Source organism: Glossina fuscipes, unplaced genomic scaffold (assembly GCF_014805625.2).
Source record: "Glossina fuscipes isolate IAEA_lab_2018 unplaced genomic scaffold, Yale_Gfus_2 3, whole genome shotgun sequence".
Classification (NCBI taxonomy): domain Eukaryota; kingdom Metazoa; phylum Arthropoda; class Insecta; order Diptera; family Glossinidae; genus Glossina; species Glossina fuscipes.
Window position 1 is genome coordinate 5,107,329 of NW_023998417.1, and position 23,933 is coordinate 5,131,261.

A 23,933-nucleotide genomic window follows, 5' to 3' on the forward strand; every position below is an offset into this window, starting at 1 on the left:
TAATCAGGATTGATTTAGTTTTGCCCGTATGTCGGCAACCTGGAGAGAGCAGATTTATTCTTAACTTGAAATTCATAGTCGAATAGTAATGAGAAAAATGAAAATTCGGATTGTTATTGTGATCAATATCAACAAATCAAAAAAGATTAGATTTCTTAGTACTGTAGCCTTATAAACAGTCGGAGTGAAAGTGATGGACATTCGAGGATCTCAGCAAGAGAGTTCTTATTCTACTCTACAAATGTGAAGTCATAGCCTTTCTGGATATGTCTCCTGAATACATAAACATATTGCTTCCATTTCGATTATTGCCTTAATGAAGGCTAAAGCGGCGCCTTACCGTTGCAATCTAAAAGCTTAATGGCGCCACAATAGGTAAACTTCAAGAGAACCCACATTAAATAGGTTTTGGAGACGATTGTTGTTGAATTTCGGTAGTACTTCACGAACTTAAACTAACGTTCCGTCCTGTATTGGAAATTACTGTTGAAGCTTTTCAAGGGTATATTAATCGTATTTAAAGTCATCGCTTAGATAAAATCGAACATTACATCGAGAGAATATTTGCTGAAACGAATTTTTGCTTTAATATAATTTCATAAATTTCAATAACAATGACATTACTGATACGCCTCGTCAATTTAGTTCTTGGTTATGTACATTTTAAAATTGACTAAGGAATAGGTCGAGCGTTTGTGCGATTTGGAACTTTCTGCGTCTTGTCATTTACTTGATCTGATATATGCAATTTGTGATTTTGTTGTTCCTTTTTCGATTTTTACGCTTATTTTTTCTATGGCTATGTTTATTATCTCCTCGCACTAAACAGATGATCGCTTTGCTTACGTCATTGTTGCTATGTAATTACTGCGTACTTTTGTAAAAGCTTTCTTTACAAAGTCGATTTTTTTTTCTTTTCTGCTATACAAAGGACAATTTTTCATAAAGCTTTGCTGATCATAGAGGTTGTTCTCTCCTTCTATTGTTTTGTGTTCTCTCTCTCTCTCTGTATACCAGAGATTATATCCTGATCCTCACGGTAGCTATACAATATGTCAAATCGTGTAATATTTTATTTGTCTTCATTCGTTTTCGAACTCGATCATAATCAAAATCAAGGATTTCCTAATCAAAGTGTATTGTGGAAAGAATTGGAAATTAATTATTATTGAAAATTTTTACAATAAGAATAAAGAGCAGCATCTGGAGTATAGGTGTAAAAGAAAAAGTGACGAATTTCAAAAAGAAGAAAGAAAGAAAGTATAGTTTCCGTATACTCGATAAAATCCATTTTCACGTAAAATAGTCAATGATGAAAAATGAAATATATTTTATAACATAATTTAAAAAAAAAAATTGTGAATACTCTCTTTTTCCTAGAATGAATTGACCTTGCTCCTTCATATATGAGCCCGTGCATAAATTTCGAGTGAAAAAGTACAAGGAAAAGAAACAAAATTACTTTTACTTCCAGTATGCGAAAACGAAACGGGAAATCAGGACAAAGAGAAAATTAAACGCGAAGCCTTTAAACCAAATTTCAAATATGCGCATTATTGTGTTTAAGATGAAAAACCAGTTTTATTACTACAATCCACCCAGTTCAAGGCAGTTATCGTGTACGGAAAATTTTGCCAAAGTTAGAGCTAATTTTCAGCTAAATCATTGTCTACCACCTAAGTTCACTCACAACTTTTTTATAATCTTCTTTTCCTTTTTATCTTCTTCAATATCACAAACTTGTAATCCTTTCAAAATTTCAGTTCTTATTGGATATGGTGTTGCAATACAAATTACAAATCCTTATTATATTTTCGGTTAAAATAGAAATCAAAATATTTTCCATATTTTCATACAAAGAGAAAAAATTACTTAATAAAAACGATATTGTTTCTCCTACACCGAAAAACACGAAACTAAACATAACAAGGGTTACGAAAGTTTCGTCCGACTTATTAGACTTAAATTACTTGGATATTGCTATAGAGGAATAATAAAAAAAAAAAAAAGTTGCAAAAGAGAAATTGTTTCAAAACGGAAAAATCAACTGTTAGCTACACATTCAACCTAAGCGTACACATATATACGATATTTATTGAGATTTTCAAGCACAATATATTGCTACGAAATGGTATATTTGTATGCGTATATTTGTGGGAGACTCTGCTGGTCTTTTTTTCACTCAGTTTCAGTGTGTGTGTGTGTGTGTGTGTGTGTGTGTGTGTGTGTTGCCTTTAGCTTTAGCAGCAAAAATATAGCAGTAACCAAGAATAACAGTAAAATGCACAACAAGAACAAGAACAGCAGCGTCAACAGCACCTTAGTGACTGCGTATCAATCAGAGGGTTTAACAAGCAAATTTATGCACTTGAGTTACTTGAGCATCTCTCTGTGATGCTCTTGTCAGTTTATGTTTCTTTTGCTAGCACATGCAAACAAACAATATATATATATATATATATACATATGCAAAAACAGTGAGAAATAGTTGCCTGCCAGCCAGCGACCCATTTAATTTTGTTCATTTTTTACATTAATTCTTGTTGTTCTATACACTGCTGCTGTTGTTGTTGTTGTTGTTATTGTTATTGCTGGCGATGTGTGTGAATGCGGGTGCGTGTGCGTGTGCGTGTGCGTGTGTGTTATTATAGTTATATATTCTTCTTGTAGTGTATGCATGTCGTTGATTCTTTTCTCCGTTATATGACATAATCCCTTTGTTAGTGTGCGTGTATTGTGTATGCAAGTATATACCTGTATATGCATTGTGGACCTTATCCTCTTTTGAATTGAACTTTTACATATTTTATGCATTTTACTTTACTTGTTGCTCGAATACTCGATGGCATTTGTGTTTAATGCAGATGTATATGTGCAAATGCTTGCGTAAATGTATGCTTCTAAGTAAGATATTTGAATGTGTATTTGTGTGTGTGTGTGTATGTGTGTATGTGAAGTGATATTTTAGTTATTCTGTTACTTAAACTAGTAATCTTTACTTACAGCACATGTGTTTATACTATGAGTTTGTGCATGTGTAGGAGTTAGTGTTGTTAGTTTCTATGCATTTTATTTAGTTACGCCCAGGTGTTTGTGAGTTGTTAGCAGTTTCTTTTCAGAATAGGTATGTTTGTGTATAGTTCTCTTCATCATGTGTATCCATATAAAACATATATTGAGACGTATGATATATGTAGCCTATGCTGTTGGTTATTGTTTTTATTGTTGTTCTTGCTATTATGAGAGCTGATACTACATTGAGAAATATCCTTAAAGCCATTTATCCTTGCATAAAACAATATCATCGTATAATTACATATGCAAGCATTCATGCATCATACATTCCCTTACAACTCAGTGTGCATTCGTATTAGAAATATATATATATATATATATATGTATATGTATATATATATATGACCCATGAACCGAATCCAATATCAGTTCTATATGCGCATTTTCAATACTGGTTATATTTTATGCATGATTGTATGTATGTATTTATGCATATTGTTATAAGCTTGTGCGGTGGGTGCAAGCGTTTGTATGCCTGCGTATGTGTTTATTTATATGCTTATACATGTTTGTATTTCACATATCCAAGACTTTACGGCTTTATTGCTTTATTTTAGAAAATTGTCCTTTTTTTTTTGTCGTTTGTTCCCTTGTATCCATAGTAATTTATGTTGATTTTCATTTTCTTGACTTGTTTTTTTTGAAATCCTTTCTTTCCCTCTTTTTCTCTTTTTTTTTTTGTTTTCTCTTGAATTCCTAAAAAAGGTTTTGAATGAATTATGAATATTTTTTCTTCTTTAGTTTAAATTAAACTCTAATAGCATCTGTGTTATGAATTTTCCTTGCATTTATCTCCACAATTTAGCGGTACAATAGATTCGTCCTGTAGCTTGCACCAATCGAAATTATTATTTCCTTGAGAGATTGTAATTGAATTGAGCCATGACCATCGCTTATTGGGAGCGTCAAAGTCATGCATATATATGAAGATAGTTCATATTATCAAAAAAACAATGAGAGTCTTCAAACTCCAACTAATTACACATTTACATTAGTATTTTTCAATTTACCTTAACCTTTTCAAAAACTGCCCGGTAATAAAGAGAATTAGGGAAATCGCTAGAGATAAATTGTTATTCATTTCTCTCATATTAATCGAAGTGCCGCTCTTTTACAATAATAGTTGCTTTCATTCCATTCTCTTTCTCCCTCTCTCTCACTCTTTCTATCTGTCTCTCTCTCTCTCTTTCTGTCTGTCTCTCTCTCTCTCTTTCTGTCTGTCTCTCCCTCTCTTTATCTCTGTCTCTCTCTCTCTTTCTTTCTCTTTCTATAGACAACAAATTTTATTAACAAGTGCTGGCAACTCTGCGAAGCTTAATAAAAATGGCAGCATATCTATGATTTACGCGCCATATTGTTGACATTCGTTTTCAAAAGCTGTAGAAGACGGTGTGTATATTATCAATGAAATGGGGAATCTATATTCCTTAACGTAAAAAAAGCAATAAATGCAATAATTTTATAATAATCGTTTCTCCTTTTTTTCTATTTTTAGCACTATCACCATTTAACTTTCTTATCAGATCAGATGATAATTAAAATGAAGTCGTAACACAAAGTACAGTTGATCTCCTACAAAAATCATTGCTGCGTCTAGTGTGACATCAGCGCTAGCTACGCTAGCCACTAATACAGTAATTGCAAGGTAAAAATTCCAATATATGTGAAGGCTGTCAAAAAAGATTTAAGCGGAGAAATTGATACGTTATCGGATACTGCTGCACCCTGCAGTTCAACTTCGTATGTTAATAACAATAATGTTAGTAATGACAGTACAGTGCAAGCAAAGAAAATTTATTGCCCCCGATTAACCGCACATTTAACAAAAGAGGATTCAATTCAAAAATCATCACAGCCTGCAGTTGCTTTTCGTACTGAAATGTGAACGAGATTCATCTACTCCTTTGCATGACGTCACTTTGAATAGCTCAGCCAGCCGAAGCCAGCCAATAGCTTCCCAGTCAAGGAATATAAACTTCTGCAAATTTTCAATAGCTTCTAACGCACGTACAGCATTTCCGCGGCGAGTTCGGCTGGTGGTGGTAAACCCACTAATTCCACGACAACAATCAGTGGCAGCATTGGCATCTTCAGCAATGGTTTAACTACTGGGAACACTAATTCGAGTACGCTGTCTTTTATATCTCTCTACTATCGCCAATGGCATGACTCCGTAACGTTTGCAACAAAAAATTAAAGTCGCCCCCGTCGAATCCGAACATCCAAAATCCGCCTATTCGTATTCTTGGTTAGTAGCCCGTTACGGAAATTTACAGTTTCATGTGTGAACATATTCCGTATTCTAAAACTGCACCTAGCAGCTTGAAGAATAATGTCCGTCACAATCTGTCGTCGAATAAATTTTTGGGAAAATCGAAAAACGTCTAACCAACAGTTGCCAACGCAAAGCTATGAAACCGGAACCGTATCTCGAAAATGTGTGAGAAGGTAGAAAAATGGTCGCGGACTATCCCTATGGCTAATCACAATGTCATGGGATAATTTAGGGGCATTGGAACGTGATGAAATGAAAGATGGCAGCACTGGTGATTTCAGTGGCGAGTTAGATAGCCAATTGTAAATAGAGGAGACTTCGAAATGAGAAGAAAATTGATTGAACGAGACATTAGTAGATAATATATATTTACCAAAATTGAAATGGAAGATAAGGAAGGGAAGTAAATCCGGTTGATTACAATACTAATTTAAGTCACGATGAAAATCATCAGTTTCCGAAACAGGCTCCTGTTAATGACGCAATTGCTTCGGTAAGTGAAAAACAATTTTAACAATCGCGACAACAACAACTATACAGTTATAGTAAATTCCTGACGGTTTCTTTGCTTTACGATTAAGAAAAAGATGAAAAACTTGAAAAATTTCCATTATATATACAAAATATATTCAATGCCGTTTTAGTCGAGGATTTCCCTTTTAGTTCGTATTTTATGTTGTTTCTCTTACTTCACGCAGATATTCTTCCGTGCAATTATTAAAAATTAAAGATTTCCTTCTTTTTTTTTTTTTTTGGTTTTTATTTGCATCGTGTTTAAGAGGCAGAAATTTTAGACGGGGGCATCGCACTGCTTTCAACGAAAAGCGATATTAGTTAACAAGATTTGTAGATTAGAGAACATGTGATGATCTATGCGCATGATTTATGAAAAGAGAATTCAGGCATTTCCTCACTTACCAACACTTGATACGAACTGCAATAAATCGTCAAACGATTGGTTGGATGTTGTAAAATAGTGCGGATCGGTCCATCAATTTGGTATATATTATTACCCAAAGTAATGTAAAAGTACAAGGCAGAATGGTGCAAGGTATCTAATAGTCGACCTCGCCCGACCATGTAATCGCGACATGCGCTTAAAAAAATATTTTAACGTTGATCTTACCTGTAAATTAAGAAATTGCATCAGAATCCAGAGACCTTTACTTAGTTCAGAATGCAAGTCGAAGGCTATCTTTGTGTCCAGTTTTCAAAACTTCTTTAAGAATTATTTTTTTTTTCATTTTATTTTTATTTATTTTTTTTTTTTAAATAAAAAAATCTCTTGTTGCGCGCAGCCACATTATATTTTAATTTTAAGATTGTTTTAATTAAAACTCTGTTCAACAAGAAGAGTTTAAAGGAAAAAAAACAAGGCACAATAATTAAGGAAAATATTTTTTATGAAAACCAACCGAGCAAGAAATTACAAAAAGGAAAATGCAAGAAACAAAATGAATGGCAAAAAAGCGGATTCTTGTAAACGGGAAAGGAAAGGGGAAAAAACCCAGAGTATTAGGAGTAACAATACCATTTAATGGAAAACGCGCCTGATAATTTTAGTACCGTTTTACAAATGACCAGAGAGAAGGATGTTTGCAACATATCTTGGTTAAAGTAAGATGACACTCGAGGTTAATGATGCCTCTCAGAGTGATAGTAGGAAGTGGCCAGTTTCAGGTTTTTCTTTGTTTGTTTTTTTAAACAAACTTTTCATTTTTCTCTGCATTCCGCTCTTCCTCTTTTATTGTCTTAAGACGTTAAGAAAGAAATTTATTTAATTTTCTTAAACAATTAAAAAGTTGTAATAATGTTTACTTTAGCAGATTGAAAGTCGTTGCAATTATTTGTTTGCTCCTCTTATTCTCAGCTCTTATCCTCTAGTCGTCTGTTTCATTTTCCAACGTCATTCTGTCTAATGATAATATGTAATAATGAAAAATTAAATGTGAATCAACTTTAAATTATATAAAAACAAAAAAGGAGTTTTGCATTCACCCGTGGATCTGCTGTTTACAACGATTATAGCAAATTCTATAGGCTATAAATTGTCGATAGCAAAATATTATTATATTTAGGTTTAGTTTGTAGGTTGAGTATTTTAGGATTAGTAATTAGGATGGGTTTAGATTCATCTCATTTATGCTCATCAATCAAGTCCGTTCTGGAAGACAAAAACATCACATGCCTGCTGTTATGAGATATTTGCATTTTGTTTTCATGCTCTATACCTTAGTCTAATCGTTCTTTTCCCGTAATTATATTTTAAATCCACATTAAGCTAACATTCACTCAAATCTCTTTTTGTACGGTATATAGGGACCGCATAAAAAAAATCACACAAAACGTTACGAATAGCTATAAAAAAAATTTTTCGCAACACAATTGAAAACTTTTTTTTTTTTTGAGTGGTGAATAGGGACCGTATAAAAAAAGTCTTACAAAAAAATAACTCAAAACCTTACGAAATAACTAGAAATTGCTTTTTTAAACGAAATCAAGACACAGGGCCTTGATCATCTGAAAATACTACCTGACACTCACCTTTAGAGTTAAATTTTTTCCAGTTACCATGTGGTCGATGAACAGTTTTTGCGACGACCGTTGTTTCACTAGACGTTTATATATATATATCTCGCCGGCTAGATATACAAGATTGAAGCTCCTTTTCGGATTTTAAAGTTCTTTCAAAATTGGCATCGATTGCAAGAAAATTAGATTTATTGCAAAATTGCAACCCTGCATAGATTTGATTTGCTGTCATGTAGCCGGGTTCTTCTTTTCCATCAGTAACATCTGTTACGACAGTGACAATTATAAGGATCGGGCTTAAATTCGTTGAAATCGATCCCCATTGATATTTCGTATTCTTTAGGAAAAGCGCATGATTAAATTTTCTTGATGGTGAAAAAGGAGTAACGTAGTTTTGAAAAAAATATTTTGTTTTCGTGCTTTTGGTTTTATACCCAATGTTCGGTTCACGAAAGTTTTTCTTGTTTTTTGTAGGTGAATATGAATTGCAAATCCCTTGGGCAGTCGCTTTTACCGCTATGATGTGGGATATGTATAAGCTTTCCATTATTTTATTTTTTTCAGCATTTCCTTCGCTGCAGACAGATTTATAAAGAGCTAATGTGTTCGTATCCTATTGATTTTCATTGATTTGTTGCAAATCAATGAAGAATACGCGGGCATTGCAATGTTGTTTATATTCGAATTTTGCACACTGTATGCTTACTCTATGACTATGTGTATTACAGGAGTTTGCATAGAAATGTCAAAACGAATTCATTTTTACTCTCTCGTAAAGAAAATACATAAAGAAGCGGGAAAAGTTTACGAAGCATGCAAACATTTATTATAAAATACAAAGCACTTTAGAAAAGTTGCTAATATTTTGTATATCTATAATGAACTTGTATTGTTACAATTTTCAACTTAGACTTATTGTGTTATGATTGAATTTGCTTTTATTCCGTAATTTCCATAATTTTTTAAAACATCAGCACTATTCTGCTCTTAATTTTAAATGTATAAATTCATCAATTTATTTAAAATTGAAAAAAAAAAAAGCAAAAAGTCGAAAAATGTTTTTTTTTTTTTTTTTTTTGACATTCTTTGTTCGGAAAATGTAGAGAGAAAAAAAAAACTTATGCAGAACTTATGTACATGTGGGTTGATGTACTCATTATTGAAATGTGAAATGCCAGAAAGGACTGCTCTCGGCAGGTATAATGTTGGTTTCGTTTATAAAAATGTAACAGCAGAACAGAATATTTAATTATAAAAGTTATGGAAGGGATTGTTATATGCATTACCTTTTAAACTGTATATTGCATTTTTGTTTTGACTACAATGGAAATTTTCATTTCAATAGGATACGAAAGACATAAAATAATTGTATACTTATTATACATACTATAAATAAATATATATATATATATACATGTATACATTCATACATACAAGCATACATTTCTATAAACATATATGCATGTATGCTGCATATGTATGCATATGTATTTATCTACGCACTCAAACATACAATCATTTATAATTTTTACAAATGTGAAGGAGGAGGAGGAGGGAACCAAACATTTAAAGAGTACGCCAGATCGAGCCGAAAATATGAAATGTTTGTTTAACCTGCAGCAATGTTATTGTTTTCCATTTCCATTTCCATTTTTCTATCTCTGCTACATGCGTATTCACCAACCGACCACCTTATAGCGTTGCTCCTTAAACAAGTTTTTTTTGGCTTTGTTATGTCGGTATGTATGCGAAACCAACCAATACAATGCACAATAGAATATTGCATAAATACGTTGAGCTTCGATATATATAAATATATATTCATTCATTTATTCATTCATTTATTCATTTGTAAATACCTATATATATGTATATATATATATATATATACTATATATGTATTTTCATCATTATATTTTCATTCATTGTATTTGCTTTATGAAGAATATTTTCTTTACAATAAACATAGATAGGTATGTATAATAAGTTTTCAAATTTAACGATATTTAATTGAAAAATAGTTTATTGAGGAAAGGTAAATAAACAAATTGCGAAAACTATGGACGCCGCCCTTTCACACTATGAAAGACGAACATCAAAAAGGTCTCATACGGGTACGAATATTTCAAATCAAATTAAATATTTTTTAATCAAGTTTTTTCATAATGTTTTTTTTGTATTTTTTTTTTTTTTTTGGAACATCTTTCTGCAAAAATTTAATCAAAGTTATGCTGAGGCAATTTTCCATTGTGATGTTTATAAATGCTTTACAAGTTTTTCTTTACAATTTAAATTAATTTTTTTTATAACCACTTTTCTAATCATAATTGATATGATTAATTATATGAAATGTTGTGTTGTATGTATGTGAATCTTGAGTTTTTTTTTTTTTCTTTAAATGTGAAAACTTGGCGTACTTGGTTTCATAGAGGCGTGCAAATATTTCTTTTGCAATGATAAAAAGTGTAGATTATTTTAAATACTCTTTAATTAGCAGATGCTCATGTATAATTATAAGCGAAGCTTCCTAGAGGTATAGTAGACAAATACGGTGTCCGGAAGCCGTGTCCAAAAAAATGACCAACGCAATGTTATATATACAACAAATAAAAAAAAAATATTTAAATTGTAGTGCTTGTACTTTAGAATAAATAAGAAGAAGAACACCCTGCATATAACAGAAGACATTGGGAAGCTTCATATTCATATTCGCACTTTTAAAAGCATGTCATTGCATTTTTATCACGATTTAAATAAGTTAAACTTGTTTCAATTAACAGGCAACACTGTTAATAACAATAAAAAATTGACAGAACATTTTTGCAGGATTCGTGAACGCGCTTGTGGAAGGGAAAATACAATACAAGAGCTTTAACTTGGCAGATCTGATAAACTGTTACATTAATGCGCTTCGTATTACGCAATACAATAATTTTCAAGGGAATAACGAACCGTCGGAAGACATTAGCGTACGTCTTGTAGGCATTAGAGATGGAATTAATCATTAGTCTTGTATGCTTTCATATAACATATGAAATGAAAGGTAGATTATCTTAGTATTGTGAGAAAAATCTGATAAAAAAGATACACGTTGTCTTTGTCCTAAATTTGATCCATTAAATCAACCACAAAATTTGTATTACATGCAAATGGATATATACGTATGTAAGTTTATATGGGGCTTCCTTTATTATCATCATCATCATCATCATCGATACTATTCACAAATTGAGAGTTGAGAGCCAGCCCATTAGAATTATGGTAGAATTTTCGTCTTCTTGTTTCTGTTTTCATTACACGCAATTATTGGCTTTATTTAGCCTCTTATGAGAATCTCTTCGCATTTTGCTGCTCGAACTAGAATATATTATGCACGTAGTATATGCAAATGTATTTAGCTTTGTTGTAATCTTTGAGGAAATGGTAAGGAATAATACTGATTGAATTGAAATGAACATTAATTAATTGAATTCATTTCAAATTAAGTTTATATTCCGTTGGGAAATGAAACGAAATATAGAAAAGTGCAAGAGCGAAAAAGAGTAAATAAGTCATATACAAAAACTGTTAAGAGAAAATTTGCATTTCTACTAAATACATTTTCAACCGTCTATTAAATCTGTCGAGCAACATTTGTTTGAAGTCGGTCTTAAGTTTTTCTAGTAGAGTGAAAATATTTGTTGTTGTTTAGCATATTGGCGTTGGCGTTGGCGTTGACGTTGACGTTGACGTTGGCGTTAATAAGAATGAGTTTTTAATTGGCTTTTCTAACTGGTATGTATAATGTATGTAATAAGTTCTTTTTACTTTAATTTTTTTGTTTTTTTTTTTTTTTTTGTTCAACTTTTTGGCAACAGTTGGCGTTGAACAGTTTGATGTTTGTCTTTGGTTTTCTTTTCTTATTTCGTCATTTTTTTTTTTTTTTTATATATGTAAGAAAAAAGTTTTTCTACTTTCCTCCTTATCATTATAATACAATTAAATAAAGGCAAGAAAGAATTAAATAATTAAGAAATGGCATTAAGAATTTGTTTAACAAGTGAGAAAATTTCATTTGAGATGAATGCTGCTTAACACTTGCAACGTGACGTTTATATCTTTGCTAATTATGGGCATGTCGGTATGTTAAGCTGTTTAAAAATACTCGATACGACTGCATTCGCTTCCACCGTTGCCGTCATCTCTTGGCAAGCGGACACAATGATTTCGTACATCTTCCCCCCAATATTCATAGGATCCTTACCGTCTCTTGTGAAACGTAGATTTATTCTTGGCGTTTCCTTCGTCGTACCCTTGATTAGCCTGCATTACTTGATGAGATAAGCTTTAATGTCCCTAACCGCTTCTCGAGGCACTTTATCTTGATCAAGCCTAATCAATGTAAATATAATTGTGAGTTGTTTAACCCACTCAGAGTTGTTTTGCAGAAACCTAAATGATGTCTATCACTTATTCTCATTATTGGACTCTTTAAAGCCCATTAAAGTAAAATTGCTTAACACGCCCGGTTTACCTATGTTGTAGTTAAGCCAACTTTTAACCTTAATAAGTCATTATGATACGAAAATTAATTGTTGTTAACTGTTATCGATTGCCAAACTTTTGCATGTTTGCGATGGCTTAAAGGTTCATTTGCAATTCGGTCCTGTACTGGTTGTGGGTGTAGCTCTATGCTAGTTATGTACATGCTTTTTTTTTCTTTTCTTTTTCTTTCTTATTTGTTTTATTCGTATTTAACGTATTCTAGGTTCAATATTAAGTTTTTAATATTAATTAATATAAGATTTATTTTAAGAGTCAATTGAACTCGACTGTCAATTTGTTTTACTTGAGTTTTACGTATAAGCAAATAAAGTAAATAAGGATTCAAGAGCTAAACGGTAAGAAATATGGCTACAAGTCCATCAAATCGAGTGACTTATGACGAAAATTACTTGTATGTTAAATGTGCGAGAGAATATGCACTAATCAAAAGAAATTACAGGTTCCGATAGTCCTTCTGCATATCTGAGGAAATCAATCTTTTAACAGTTGCAAAATCCCTTTATACATATATCTAATATGTATATTGTGTACATAGTCATTTATGGATTACCTCAAGTGTTAAAAAGCGAAAATAAGAAAATTATTTGAAACAATGTATAAACATACATATGAAGAGCGATCAAAACTTTAAAATCTGGATGCAACCCAAAAAAAAAAAAAAAAAAAAAAAAAAAAGAAAGGATTTTACGGAAGCAGAAATGTTCCACTACCCTATCACCCCTGAAACTGTTAAGGTATTCTTAACAACGAACATCATAAACGGAGCGAGGGTTGAAGAGAAACGATTTTGTTATTGTATGCATAAAAATGCGATTTACATTAGAAAAATTCTCTTTATTTATTTTTACAATCATTTACTAAAACAAAAGATTTCAAAATTGAATAAATTGCATCTTTTATTTATAAAAAAAAAAAAAAGAAAAAACTTTTGTTCATTTCTCGTTTTATGCATATTCATGCATACGTTTATGTTCCTTAATTGAAATAGTTTTAAGGTTTTTTTTTGTTGTTCCTTCTTGTTTTAAGCCTTGGTTTTTTTTACAGCTTTTGCATTTAGTCCATTTCCGTAAAAAATATTTCAATCAGCTTGTCCTTTAAAGACAGCAGCATAATTTTGTTTGTAAACTAACAAAAGCCTACATATTATTTTGCTTTATATATAAATGATAAAATTCTTATTATATTGTTACGAAATTCGCTTTTCTCGGTTCTGATTCCATATGAAAGAATTTGAAGAGTCGAATGCTGCGACAAGCTAACTGTATTAATTTTAAATTAATTGTGGCGGACCTCACAAGATGGTCAATGAATTTTTTTCCCTAAAAATACAATCCACCAGGGCCATCAACCAAGAGACCTTGAAAAATAGAACGTGAGAAGTCAAGTTATATTAATTCTAAATTAATTGTCCGGGACGTCACGAAATGGTGGATAAATTTTTCTTAACAATATCCGTTAATGAGGTAAAAGTTGAGATATAAATTTTATCTCATTCAAGTTTTTATGACAATAAATATTATTATTATTATTAGTATTATAAATTTAGCCAGAGAATAAATTCTAAGAGTAAAAGTCTTAAAGCATTAGCATCTAAGGCTATCGGCTTTTTTTTTATTAAAAGCTTTACCGCACTTGAGATTTGAACCCACGATCACTGAGTTGATAGTCGAGACTCTTGCCTACTCGCGGCCACTCAGGCGGTTATGACAATAAATAAAAGCCGGGGTCGCCAAAGAATTTAATGGTTATCGGCTGACCTTTTTTTTTTTTTCCTGGCTTTTTATATTCTCAATCAATCGATTTCATATTTCTCTAATGAAAAGGAAATCAAAATATTTTTGATTGATTCATTTAAACCGAAATTATTAAGTAGATTTTCTTCTTGATCATCGTAGCATGCTGCTAGGAATGTATTTGATATTTTCTGCTCAAATATTCATACTATTTACTGCCAAGTAACATTAAGAATTAATTAAAGTAAAGTATACACAGCAATAGGAAAGTTTCTTGCAGATTTTCTAGCTTTTCATGCTAATCATTCATCATGATAGTATTGCCTAAGCATATATATTCATATAGGTTGAATTAAAAGATCCTATTCGATTTGAAAGTTAATTTGAATAGCAAATAAAGATAGATTTGATAGACTGATAGTAGTGTGAAAGTATAAGTAAAAAAGGAATAAAAAAAAAAAAAAAAAATTATTTAAGAAAATTTCTTTGTAAAAATAACATCAAATAAAGCAGAATAAAGGAGAATTCATTTAATTTAATTTTCAATCTAATGACGCGAATCGAAATGAATTAATTTACAGTTTATAAAAAAAAATGAAAAGTCAAGAGCATAGTATTAAATATGTTGTGCTTCATAGCTCTTTCCATTATATCCATATATGTGTGTTTACGTGAGTGGATAAATTTTTTTAATGTTATTTTTATTATTTTAATAAAAAAAAGAGTCATATAATAAAAACTTGTTTGACTCTCTAAACACACTAAACTGAAAACTTTCCGATGCAATTTAATTTCATAAGGTACGAGCAATACAAACAAACTTTTCACCAAAAAAAAAAAAACTAACAAATATGAGATACGTACACAGAGATATATATGTATATACATTATGAAAGAGCGAGCATATACACGAATCATAACTATAAACTCTTATCACTTGCTTGCTTGCTTTTATTTATTTATTTATTTTTTTTTTTTTTTGCGTTTTCGCTGGTTTTTCGCTTGGTTTAGATTGAGAATATTCAGTGGCTCAGGTTTATTTCTTTCCTGCACAACACGTAAAGCTGTAGATTTCCTTATTCACCTACGTACGTGTTTGGCAGCCAGCATGATATTTTATAATTTTATCAGAAGAATTGGTCGTGGTAGAGACATTTGTATGCAAGACTGATTTTTCAAAAGCATCTCCGTTTAGCGTTTTGTGTGTGTGTGTGTGTACCCTATATAGTATGCTTTCTCGGTAAGAAGACGACAAAACATAGTAAAAGAACGAAATAGAACGAAAAAGAAGAAGAAGAAGAAGAAGAAAAAACAAGTCGAAATATCAACCAACAAATGGATAAGCTTTGCTACGCTACGTGACACAGACGGCAAAGATGTTACACGAGAGAGAGACAGATGGACGAAACATATACAAGCATGCATATCAGTACGTATAACGAGGCTATCAACATGTGGTTGTTTGTTCTCTACGATAGGCGTTTGGCTAAAAACAAGTTAATGGTTGATATGCATCAAGCATACGAAATTTTCTATATGTTAGAATACTAAGTGGCCAGGTCGTTCTTTTCTCTTTTTTACTTTCATGTCCTTTCGTGCCCAGTAATAACAACAAGTACTTGTTTCTTCTTTTCTTCCTTTGTTGCGATTTATTTTGATTTCTTTTCTTTTTTTTTTTTTGTTTCAATTCTTTTTTGCTTTCCAATTTTCTTCTCATATAGGAATAACAATAATAATAATAATAATGATGGGATCAGGTTTGTAGTAAAATTGTAAAGCTTATCTCTGGAAAAGTGTTTTCAATTAATTCCATAGAAATAAAATAATAAAATAATGGGCCGTCAAGACAATATCAAGAAAATTATTATCCATCAGTATTTTTCTTCATATTAATATTTGATTTCATTCCTTTGCTTATATATCTCTCTCTCTCTCTCTCTCTCTTCTCCATCATAAATCTCTTGTGTGTGTCAGTTAGCTAAAAAGTTTTATTAAAAAAATTTTACAGACGAATATATGGAAAATGACGGGTTTTTTTTTTTTTTTTTTTTCTCTTTCTTTCTGTATTATGAGACAGTTGTGTCATAGATATATTTTCCCTGACTATAATATATTATTAATGTATACGCTTGACTTTAATATATATAATAAATCCTGGCTTTTCAATTCTTTTCAATGAATGCCAGCCAACCAAGCCAAAATGATGTATGTTATGATAAAAAAAAAAAGAAGAAAAAAAAAAATAACCTCAACTCTATTGAATGAAAAATGAAAAAATATTAAATTCTTTTGAGTTTGTAGGCAAATTGTGTGTGTGTGTGAGAAATGCACATATTGTGCACATTATTCACATATATATTTATAGATAATATATATATTAATGTTCTTAGGAACAGATTAGATTTCAATTTTATTTAATACGAAATATATCAATAACTAATTCATAGGAAAGAATTTAATCACACAATTTTTTTAGTATGAAAAACATGTGTAGGCGTTATTAGTTGTGCACAAACCCTTCATCCAACCAAATATTTTATTCGTTGTTGATGACACAATTCACCGCAAGTTATTAATTATTCATGAAATTCGTTATAGGGCAGGCAGGATGGGAAGTGAATGGTTAAACAACGATCGCTTATACTATGCAAATCCGATTTTCTTGTTTATTATTCTTCAACTTCAATTTTCATGAAATTAGACTTAGGAGGTTTTCATTATATTCTACAAAATAAATTTTGTTTGTCGCACCTTTAGAAATCTACTTTTTAGTATTTCTTGTTTTCTAGTATATTTGCCTTTGATCTTAAATCTTCATTGGTATTGAAAACATTAAGAAACTCATATCGAATATACGTTAGAATCGAACAATGGGAGATGTTTTAATTAATTTGAGGTCTCTTAGTAACAAAACAACTCCAATAAAGGAAAGGTTTAAAGGGAAATTAATGTGAATTTTTTTTTTTTTTTTTTATAACTACGACTATGAAAGAGCATAAACTTTTACGCATTTGTTCGTTTTATATATTCATTCGCATATATGTGACATGATACAAAAAAAAATAAAAAGGAAAAAAAAAAAAAAGATTGTTTTTCTCATCCATATAGACAATTGCGAAAGTATTTGTGTTTTTTGTGCTTTAATCGATAACATCACCGTCGTACTACTCATCACCTTACTTCCGTTAGTCAGCATTCATTGCACACGGTGTGTAGAACAAATTGAACATGAAATAGTATTTGATGAGCCTTGTTATGCCCAAAGCGTAGCTGCTTTTGTTTATTGCATGGCGGGTTTATATGCAATTCTGTTAAATGAGGAAGAATGGGCAGGCAATGGCATTTTGTTTGTTATGTCATTTTAGAGTTTCTAGTAAAGTGAAGTTTTGCTTCGAAGGGACGACATGATGTTTATGAGTTGCTTTGGTATGCGTTGCTATTGAAATTTCATGTTCGCTTATGATATGCCATACCATATATATATATATATATGGTATATAATATATAGAGTATGGCAAAAGAGGTTAATGTATTTGACAACTACTAGTAAAAGATTGCTTAAGAGCAAATATTTCGAATGCACTGTATGCCACATGTCAAGTCAATTTGTATGATTCGTACGAAAAAAATAAATAAAGAAATGTGGATGCGTTATATACCCAATTGTGGAGCGCAAATCATAGATATCTTTAGGTAATTATGCAAAGCAGTTTATTTGTTTGTTTTGATGTGTATGTGTTTATGACTTTAACTAGATTTCAAATTAAATAACTTATAATCAAATATTTTCAATCTAATCTCTTAGCAAAGATATTCGTTGTGAATACTTATTTATATATGTTTCATTGTGTATATATACTGTATTGCATAGATGCTACGAATACTAACTGCATTGACAAAATTTTCCGTGGTTTGAGTTGAATGCTCAAGTTGTTGATATTTTAGTTTTGCGCGCACACCCAACCAACCATTAAAGTAATAATTACCGTAGGCTTTTTCACTGTAATTATGCGCTTCATTGTTACGATTTTTAGGGAATTTGCGGAAAAGCGGGGGCCTACCTACTAGTGTCTCTATATCAAAACAGTATTTTCATATTCATATTGATCAAATTATGTACTAATCATGGACATAAGTTATAGGTGAGTTACATGAAAATGTCATAATCATTGAGGAAGACGTTTCCGTCTCCTTGTGAAAAATCGAAATCAAAGAGTAGCATATGCTACCGTCTGAAGAATTTGTTGAAGTATGTTTAGCACACTTGGGTCGAATTTTTTTTTGACCAAAAATTCAATTTAATGGCAATAATATTAACTCAATTCCGCCTTCACCGTAAGAACATCTCAAAGGGGCGCGAGAGACGTGTATACATTATAGTGTAGTGGGCGCAATTAATTCTTCGCCAACACCCTCCTATTCTGCGAGAGTTTTGCTTTATATTTATAGCAATGATTTTAATTGTTGTTGACTTTTATTTGACTCCGGCAAGAGGATCACACACGACATGAGTTCTAACAAACTCTAAAATAAGAAAAGATGAATGTACCGCAATTTGTGACGCAATCTAATACGATAATATTCTTGTTTACTTTACATATTTCAAAGTTTCTGTGAGGATGCATTAAGAAATACTACACGATCATTAGTTATATACGCTCATGTATATTAGATAAGTACGTATTTTTCTTCTTTTTTTTTCATCAAGATCTACCTGACTGCAGGAAGTAAAAAGTTCGCAAAGAAGATGCGAACTTACGCTCCGCGATACCATATAGATCCTGATTAATATTTCGTCGGCATATTCGATAGTAGCTGTTGAGCATCGATGTTAATCTGTTATTACCAGCGAGCTTTTCGAATTTGTTCTCTCCACAGTTACAGCATTTTATTATTCAATGCAGGTGTAAAGTACTAATAAGACATGGAACAACACAACGACGACGATATTATATGACACAAGAAAGCTTTTAACTACTCTTAGATCGGAATCCGTAAACATCGTATCCTGGATAACTGGAGCAAAGAATGGTCGGTCGTAACTGAAATCTTGAACTAACAAACACATTTGCATATAATTCGTGGCCTTAGAATAATAAGGAGCGACACTGTCTATGTTCCTTAACCAGTTTTTGAGAATTTACAAATACTAACTGAAGAACTTTTTTTTTTTAAAACTTGGTTTGTTGGGTTGCAACGTATAACATATGAATTTTGTACATTTCGGTTAAATTCCTTGTCCAAATTTGCTTGTAGTCACATAGATATAATGAAGCTGGCTTATGCGTGTATGTGTTTGTGTGTTTGTAGCACTTAATCTATTTTCTAATCTCTCCAGTGCATTATAAAGTCATTTGGAATTTAAATGAATTAAAATTTACTCTCTTGCTGTCTTCGTCTCTCTTTTAGGATATTATTTATTCGTTTAAGTAGACATTCACACACTTACACACACACACACACACACACACACACACACACACACACACACAAAATACCTTAGTCATCTCCTGCTGCACTGCTATTTTTAATATCCGTTGAACAATTTAGTTAACTGGAAAATTTGCAGTATTTGACGAGAGTGCGGCCCGAGCATACTACGTAAGGCTAAATGTCATACACTTTCTTTTTCTGATTTTCTGTTGAATTTCATTTATTGACACAACACAACACAAATTGTTAAATATTTAATTTACTGGAAAATTATCTGCACACGTTTCGATATGCATCTCAAGAGATTAGTCTGAATGCGTACATATATATATATATATAAATGCGTTAGTATGCAGGATTTTGAGCAAAATAAAGTGACATATGCATGCATGCATTAATTTGTTGTCATGCCTTGTGTTCTGTTGATCATTATTAACACCAATATGTATATATCCTTTCTCTCACACACACACACACACACACACACACACCCACACACACACACCCACACACACACACCCACACATACACACATGCGTATTATATGTATTTAAATGTTAATTAAATATGACACAAAGGCATTCCTGTCGTCGGTCGCCTCACATACATAGATATTCATAGACGTCCACAGTTATATGCAAGCATTCGGTTAAATGTCACATTAAGAAGCAAATGTACAAAATCTACAAATTGCTAGACTTAAAACATCACAATGTGTCATCAAGATTATGTTGAATAAAGTGTCACATCTAATGTAAACGTGTTGAAAATATCTTATCTTTACATACATAAGTATATATATATATAAGTACATATCTATCTTATCTGTATATATATATATATATATATATATTATATATATTTAAATTTTTAATTAATTTAACTAATTATGCATTTTAGCAGCAGCTGCAAAAGCAGATTTTCATTCTTATCCAGTAAACACAGTAAATACGTCTCTAGAGAGAATTTATTTTACATATGTTTATTAGAATTGCTATGTCTGTTATCTTATGGAATTTGAACATTTCAGACAAACAAATGAACTAAATTTCTTTCACTCTTTCCATTTTCAATGCATTTATTTTTTATTCTTTTTCTTTTTTTTTTTTTTTTTTTGTTAACAACTCTTTTTTTTCTCGGCATGTAGCGTTTTTTTAAACTCTGGATGTGTATTTTTCCCATACACGCTTGTGTGCACAGGTTTAGATTTTGCTTTTATGCTTTGTGGCATCATTTCTGCTGCTTTTTATAACATGATGTGTATTACATTGAGTGGTAGACAAATAATCGTTAGAAAAAAAAAAAAAAAAATTCGAAAAAATTTACATATGGTTTGTACCGAATCAATTAACACTACTCTTATAACAGCTATCCTCCTAGATTCCTTATATATATATACATATAACATATTCAATGTTATTTTATTACCAAAGTAGTGAGTACCGAAGATTGCATGAAAGGAACGAATACTTTAAACTGTTCTCTTAACAGTTTTTCTTTTATATAAAATTTACAGTTAGTTTTTTGAATTCTCGAAAACGCAATTAGTCAATAATTCACGTTTCTAAGCTGTGCAGAACGGTGGCTGAGAATAAGTCTATCAGAAATCCGCAGACTTCGACGATAAATTAATTCAATTCGCCGCTGTACTCGTTCAAGATCATCATAAATTATCATCATTTTTCAACAAATTTTTAAGTGGGCGTGTTTATTTACAAGCCCTCTACTCAGTAAGCGAGGAAACCACTGTTTAGTTTCACTTTGCACAATCACTTGCAATTGTAGCTCACATATTCAGAAGTAAATATGAATAATCATCATGCGCTAGTCAAGCTTTCAATGAACGAATAAGTCACCTATAGCGCTGCTTTTCACCTACAAAGTTTCTTCTATCTTTCTGAGACCTTGAGAACTTGAAACTTCATGGGTGAATATATATGCACGGGAAGAAAGATTGTTGTTTGGCCGGACAGATAGACAGAAAAATCGATAGATGAAAGAACAGACAGATGAATTAAAGGATGAATAGGAGGCAGAGGAGTGAACAAACAAACGAATTGATAGATTAACAGGTGGCCCGATAGGCGACTGAATGGATGGCCAATTGGGTCGACAAATTGAAAGAGTGTGGGGGGGGTGGGTGGTAGTGGCGCTGACAAGCAAACGAACAAATATTTCGTACGGTGAGTGGAACACTTGAGAGATTGGGGAACGGACAGACGAATGAATAATTGAAAAGATCAACCGTCAGATGAATGAAGGGATTAAAACTGGACGGACAATTGGAGCGATCAACCGTCAGACGAATGAAGGAGTTAATACGTAGAGAGATATGGCAAAGAGGCGATAGACAACTGGATGAAGAGACTAAATTCATACAGAAATGAGTGAACAAAGTACTGAGTGAAACAATGGTCAAATAAAAGAACGAACAGATAGCGAAAGACACGTATATGAGGGCAAAGAGATTAGAGGATAAATAAATAAAATGTGATGGACTGAGTAAAATCATCAATTCACAACCAAATAGCACATAGCATAGGGAATATGTTTAGCTTATGAAACACCTTTCAGAGTGTTACGAATTGGACGCTTGGTGTTTGCTATAAAAATTTGAGCAAATCAAAAAATATTGAATATTAAAAAAAAAAAAAAACATTTTCTATGCAATACACTGAGCGAAAAAAGCTTATTGGACTCATCTCTTATTCGACACCAGAAAAAAAACAAACGAACAAAGACGTTTGACGTTATTTTTATTTAGAGAGATTATGAAAATCTTAAATGATAACTCGTCACATACCCTGTAGCAAACAAATAATAGAGTATCGAGCCAATTTGTTTGATTAATTCAATTTTTTAGAATGTGATGACTCTCTTTGCACCTTGAACTGAAACAATTGAAAAATATTTATAATATTTCAATTTGTAGAAGCTTTCGCGCAATATTTCTTTCTAAATGATAAAATCCAAAAAGTTAAACTATAAGCCGCCGCCCCTATTATTAATGCTTTTAAAGCATCCCAAAATTCGTCACGTGTAGGATTCAGAACAACGCTACATTGGATTTTCTTGTGTAGATATTAAACAGATATGAGTTTTTTTGTGGTGCATTTTTGTCTGCGAGTACGCGTGTGTGTGTGTGCGAGAGTGAGAGACAACACTGTATAAATACCACTTTTGTATAAACATCAGGTGTGTTTTCATTTAATTTGTGAAAAATGTTTGTCTTCAAAGAAACAACAGGAATATACCATGAAATGTGTGTATGTAAGTACAATATGAGCTTTTACTACATACGTTTACAAAACATGTGAACTCTCACATATATATGTTTGTAAAAATGTGTTGTGCATGTAAGACTAGCATTTTATTTTCCATAAACGTATGCATATCCGTATCCGAATAAAAAGTTAAATAAATCAGAATCAGAACAGAGTTAACAAGAAAAGTAACATAAATGAAACATGTGTATGAGAACTAACCACACAATAACGCATACACACACCGCTATAATATAATATATATATATTTATTATATTGATTCCTTTTTAATGGACTTGTTTATAATTTAAATAAATCCTTATGAAAATAAATAAATTTTATTAATCGTATTAAATTGAATGTTTCAAAAACAACTTAATTTCATGTCAAATGGAAAAATTTAATTTAATTTAATTCAATTCTTTGTTGTTTATCATCATCTTATTACCCTCCCCCACTATCTATGAAAGATATGTAGAGACCAGAGGTATTCTCGTCTGCAGTAACGACATAAAGTGTTGAATTTTTTTAGCTCATGAGAATTATGATTGTTATGGGATATGGTGGGATCTCTTTCTTTGTGGGCATTGGAGACAGTAGCGGTCATAAATTGTGGCTAGTTTGGTTTATGCATTAATAAGGTTAAGCTTAAGTCTGTCCCTGTTTCGTTCTGTGTGCAGCTTATTGGTCAAACATTTGCGGTTTCATGAAACTTTTTCTTCCTTTCGTGCGACAGGCCCGGTTTACGATACGATATTAATAAACGCGTTATCCATAGCTACTCATAGAAGGCAGTTATCCAAAATTCTATAGAAATAAAACGAAGATCCACATAAAAGTCCCGTCTAAAAATGATCTCAATGGATGCGCTAACTCTTCTTGCTCTCTTTATAAAGGACTTGGTCCGAGTTGAATTAAAATAAATCTCTCTTTCTCGAAAAGGCATTGACTGCATAGGATAATAAGTCTTATGAAAGCACTTGCTGCGCTTGTGTTTATGTTTTTTGGACATGGGAACGAGTACGAGAATATTGGATTGTTTTCGAAATTGCAAAGAGTTTTTTAGGCATTTATGT

At 31.7% G+C, this 23,933-nt stretch overlaps 2 long non-coding RNA genes across 2 annotated transcripts in view; both read left to right on the plus strand.

Annotated features, from left to right (window-relative positions):
• LOC119634865 overlaps positions 1–5,576 on the plus strand; it is a 34,843-nt gene extending 29,267 nt beyond the window's left edge. Inside the window, exon 3 of the long non-coding RNA XR_005246988.1 lies at positions 4,571–5,576. This is a non-coding gene — a long non-coding RNA (uncharacterized LOC119634865). The remainder of the gene's footprint in view (positions 1–4,570) is intronic.
• Positions 5,577–5,585: 9 nt separating this feature from the next.
• Positions 5,586–23,933, plus strand: part of LOC119634864 — a 95,945-nt gene continuing 77,597 nt past the window's right edge. The window contains exon 1 of the long non-coding RNA XR_005246986.1: positions 5,586–5,843. This is a non-coding gene — a long non-coding RNA (uncharacterized LOC119634864). The remainder of the gene's footprint in view (positions 5,844–23,933) is intronic.